Genomic DNA, 6,096 nt, shown 5'->3' on the forward strand with positions numbered 1-6,096 from the left:
GAAAATGTGATGTTATTTCATGTACAGTATGGTTTTCCCATAAATCCTTGCAGGAAATCCCCCAAAATGGCAGAACATAATTATGTCAAGTGCAAAAGGGCTTCTTTACATGATTTCAAAGATGAATGACCGAGGTGCTATTTTATCACCATAAATTCATATGTAAATTGATAGCAGGATACTGTATACAGGTGTGCTAATGGCAGGATACTGTATACAGGCATGCTAATGGCATGATACTGTATACAGGTGTGCTAATGGCATGATACTGTATGCAGGTGTGCTAATGGCCTGATACTGTATACAGGTGTGCTAATGGCATGATACTGTATGCAGGTGTGCTAATGACATGATACTGTATGCAGGTGTGCTAATGGCCTGATACTGTATACAGGTGTGCTAATGGCATGATACTGTATACAGGTGTGCTAATGGCATGATACTGTATACAGGTGTGCTAATGGCATGATACTGTATACAGGTGTGCTAATGGCCTGATACTGTATACAGATGTGCTAATGGCAATATACTGTATACAGGTTTGCTAATGGCATGATACTGTATACAGGTGTGCTAATGGCATGATAATGTATACAGATGTGCTAATGGCATGATAATGTATACAGGTGTGCTAATGGCATGATACTGTATACAGGTGTGCTAATGGCAATATACTGTATACAGGTTTGCTAATGGCATGATACTGTATACAGGTGTGCTAATGGCAATATACTGTATACAGGTTTGCTAATGGCATGATACTGTATACAGGTGTGCTAATGGCAATATACTGTATACAGGTTTGCTAATGGCATGATACTGTATACAGGTGTGCTAATGGCATGATACTGTATACAGGTTTGCTAATGGCATGATACTGTATACAGGTGTGCTAATGGCAATATACTGTATACAGGTTTGCTAATGGCATGATACTGTATACAGGTGTGCTAATGGCATGATACTGTATACAGGTGTGCTAATGGCATGATAATGTATACAGGTGTGCTAATGGCATGATAATGTATACAGGTTTGCTAATGGCATGATACTGTATACATGTGTGCTAATGGCAGGATACTGTATACAGGTGTGCTAATGGCATGATACTGTATACAGGTGTGCTAATGGCATGATACTGTATACAGGTGTGCTAATGGCAATATACTGTATACAGGTGTGCTAATGGAATGATAATGTATACAGGTGTGCTAATGGCATGATAATGTATACAGGTGTGCTAATGGCAGGATACTGTATACAGGTGTGCTAATGGCCTGATACTGTATACAGGTTTGCTAATGGCATGATAATGTATACAGGTGTGCTAATGGCATGATACTGTATACAGGTGTGCTAATGGCATGATACTGTATACAGGTGTGCTAATGGCATGATACTGTATACAGGTGTGCTAATGGCGTGATACTGTATACAGGTGTGCTAATGGCATGATACTGTATACAGGTGTGCTAATGGCATGATACTGTATACAGGTGTGCTAATGGCATGATACTGTATACAGGCATGCTAATGGCAATATACTGTATACTTGTGTGCTAATGTCAGGATACTGTATACAGGTGTGCTAATGGCATGATACTGTATACAGGTGTGCTAATGGCAAGATACTGTATACAGGCATGCTAATGGCAAGATACTGTATACAGGCATGCTAATGGCATGATACTGTATACAGGTGTGCTAATGGCAGAAATACAAGACTTTTCCTTTATCTACACAAGTCTATGTAGAAGATACATCCACCCTCAAATACTTTACTTCTATATTGATGAATGGTAACATGATAAAATGAATGGCAAGAAATAAATACTTAAAAGTGTTGCACTATGCAGGAAATAGCTGGATTTGGCTAATTGACTGAAAGTCAAAGTTAATGATTGTTTACAGCTAATAATATAGGGATAGAAACATTGATAGAGTCTCTATGTATTATCAAAGTTTTTGAGTTATGCAGTAAATCATGATTTTTAACTATAAATATGGCTATCATTCAGTTAAAAGTTATGTGAGCACCAAAAGCATGTGTTATATATTCCTCTTCTGCTATTATTCTGCATTACCTATATACATCATTATGAAAACAATTGGTCCACACATAAATTCTACATATGTATAGAATATGCAAGAAATAGCTTGATTTTGATAATTTTGATAATAGGTTGAGGTCAAAGGTCACTTTCTTACAAGAAAGCTTGCATGTGATTATATGGGGTTAGACACTTGAATGGACTCTGTAAATTGACGATTTTGAGTTATACAGGAGTGTATTGATTTGTTACTCCAAATATGGCTGCCATTCAGTAAAATGTTTAGACTTTCGACAGTTGTTCGTGCCTTTTTTACTACGTTTTATTTGAAATGAAAGTCATCGCCTCTCTCCGATCTGGAGCAATACTGTAACCGTGTACTGATAGCAACAGTGAGTGCCGAAGGCACAAGTGAATGTTCCTATCAGTACGCATTTAGCAGTCAGTGCTACAGAGCGAGGAGACAACTTTGTTTTAGATGAAATGTAGCAAAAAAGGCATGAACGACTGTCTATAAAATGTTATATGACCTCGAAAGCCATCCTTGTGTATATTTTTCTTCTCCTACCTGTGGATATGATTTAAGAGAAATTGGCAACACATGGATATGACAAAGTATATATCTGTGATAGGCAAGAAATTGCTGGCTTTAGATAACTGACCCTGAAGGTCATGATCAAGGTCAAATGTCAATTTCTTAAAAGAAAGATTAACCTGATAAGGGTGAGCCCATTTTTTCCCTGTTTTTCAAAACCTGACCACCACAAATTTTCAGCTTCTTTTTTTTTACCCACTATTAATATTTTCCAGAGCAAAGTGTCTGGACTGTAGACATCACTACAGTCAGGCAGCAGTGACAACATTTTACGAACAGAATATTTCTTTCATGACAAAAGTTATTCAAGTAGGGGCCTGAGAACATGCCAATTGTGTAGAGAAGCTGGGAAAGGGTTTGTTACCAGGAATCCAATAAAAAGAAGACAGGAGGAAAATGAACGGCAGAGAAACATTAAGATGATTTCTTTATTTCTTTATTATATTTTTCTGAATTGATCGACTGACCCATGCTATGAAAAAGTAGGGTTAGATTTATAGGGGTAGACACTTGAATGGAATCTCTGTATATTAATAGGGGCAGACACTTGAATGGAATCTCTGTATATTGATACAGGTAGACACTTGAATGGAATCTCTGTATATTAATAGGGGTAGACACTTGAATGGAATCTCTGTATATTAATACAGGTAGACACTTGAATGGAATCTCTCTATATTAATAGGGGTAGACACTTGAATGGAATCTCTGTATATCAATACAGGTAGACACTTGAATGGAATCTCTGTATATTGATACAGGTAGACACTTGCATGGAATCTCTGTATATTAATAGGGGTAGACACTTGAATGGAATCTCTGTATATATCTTCTTTATTACCTACTTATTAAATTTACATTTGTAGATAAAATAAATAATACATTTTTGAGGTAGGTAAAAGGAGACCAGAAAATAGCTACTTGCTAATCAAGTCTGTCTCCTTAGACACTGTAAATAACATTTATAATAAATACATGACAAAATATAGAGAGGGCAGTGGAAACAAAACTAAATATCTATGAAAATATGTACATTATACATCAACATGGGTTGCAGTATATTCATATCAGGTGAAGAAAATCTTTTAGTGAGTTACGAAAAACATTCCTTGATGATTTGGACCTAACATTAAAAGGTAAGTTGTTCCAGTGTATAGCTCCTGTGTATGACATTGCAAATTTACCTATTTCAGTGTTTATCCTTGGGATTGAAATATTGCCCTTAATTTTGTGACGTGTATTATAATAGTGAGTGGGAAATGAACAATATTGTGTGAAATGATGTGGCAAGTTACCGTTGAGCAGGTCGTACATAAAAGTGCAAATTTGAAGTTTATGTTGGTTAAATATATTTAGAATGTGTAACTGATTGAATAGTTGATTGGCACTGGAAGTTATAGCTCTGGCTGCCATTTTTTGAGAAGTGAGGATACAGGTCAAATGTGATCGGTATGTAGAGCCCCAGACCTCAAGGCCATAAGTTATATGTGGTTGTATGAAAGTTTTGTAAATTAATAGGAGAATACTTTGTGGTATAAACTGACTCAGTCGAAACATAATGCCAACTTTTTTCCTGACAATAGAGTTCACTTTGTGTGCATGTTTGGACCAGTTAAGATTTTTGTCTAAGATGACACCAACAAAACAAGTTTCATCAACTTCATCAATTTCCTTGTTGTTGATGTGTAGACTTCCACAAAGAGCAACTTTTCTTTTGTTTGTTCGAAAAACAATGTAATTTGTTTTGAGATGGTTAATAGTGAGTTTGTTTGCATTACACCATGTTACAACTTTACTAAAATGTACATCAACCATGTTTAAATTTATATTGTGACTGCTGCTATCAAAAGTATGAAAAAGATTGGTATCGTCTGCAAACAACCTAAAATTGAAAAAAGTAGAAGAACGAAAAATGTCATTGATAAAAATTAGGAAAAGAGTAGGTCCCAAAACAGACCCTTGAGGTACACCACATTTAATATCAAGGCTTGATGACTTATTGCCATCAGCAGAGACAAATTGGGATCTATTATGCAAATAATCAGTAAACCATTGTAATGGAAGTCCTCTAATACCATAGTGTGCCATTTTAGACAAAAGAATGTGATGGTTAATTGTGTCAAAGGCCTTGGAGAAGTCAAGAAATATGCCAAGTGTAACTTTGCCTGCATCTATTTGATGTAAAATATGGTCTATAAGATTGATAAGAGAGAGTTTTGTGCTGTAATTTTTCCTAAATGCATACTGGTGTTTATAAAGAATATTCTGATTTTCCAAAAAACTAGTTAGTCGAGTGTTAACAATTTGTTCTATGACTTTACTTAAAAGGGGCAGAATTGAGATAGGTCTATAATTACCAGGGTCATCAGTAGCACCTTTCTTATAAATAGGGGATACTTTGGCTAATTTGAATACTTTGGGAAAGACACCAGACATAAATGATAAGTTAAAAATGTAAGCCAGTGGTTTAGCTATAACAGATGCTCCGTCAATAAGTAATCTAGCTGGACAGTCATCATGACCACTAGTCTTTTTAGCATTTAGGTTTGTGATAAATGCATTCACTTCATGTTCCGTTGTGGGGCTCATAAAAAATGAATTTTTAGAGGGCTCTGGTAAATACTCGCTGAAGCTTTGGCTTGTGGAACCAATTTTACTAGCTAGATCTGGTCCTATGTTTACAAAATACCTATTGAAAGCTGTTACAATATCATTAGCTGTCCATAAAGACTATCAGGTAGAGTGTTTTGGCATTTGTACCCCGACCTCCAAGGACTTCGTTAATAGTCTTCCATAGTATGTTTGTGTTACTGTTGTTTTCTGTAAAAATATTAGCATAATATAATTGTTTTGCTTTCCTAATAACAGAGACCAAAACATTTCTGTAATGTTTGTATTTAGAGGCAGTATTTCTATTAAAATTCGAGTTGATCATCTTGGAATAAAGTTTGTGCTTAGTCTTTATCGATTTCTTGATTGCTAAAGAGATCCAAGGTTTGTTTACTTTCTTATTATTGACTATCTTAGTGGTAAGAGGTGCATGCCTATTACATATATCACTGAATATAGAATGAAATCTCTCGTAGGCAGAATCCACATCTGTACTGTTATATATAGAATCCCATGGAGCACTTAGTAGGTCAATATGATAGTGAGAATAATCATAATGATTATAATTTCTAAAAGTAATTTTACGTTTGTATGATAATTTGATTGGATAATCTTTGAAAAGGGCAAAAATAGGGTAGTGATCTGAAATATCACTTAACAGAGTACCTGCATGAATTTTGTATGAACAAATATTCCTGTAGATATGATCAATAAGTGTTTGAGAAGTACTTGTCACTCTGGTTGGTGGAGATATCAACTGGTATAATCCTAAACATTCTAAAGATGTAAGTAGTGATTCAACCTGAAGTGAATTATTTACAGTGTTTATATCAATGTTGA

The sequence above is a fragment of the Glandiceps talaboti genome, chromosome 1 (assembly GCF_964340395.1).
Source record: "Glandiceps talaboti chromosome 1, keGlaTala1.1, whole genome shotgun sequence".
Classification (NCBI taxonomy): domain Eukaryota; kingdom Metazoa; phylum Hemichordata; class Enteropneusta; family Spengelidae; genus Glandiceps; species Glandiceps talaboti.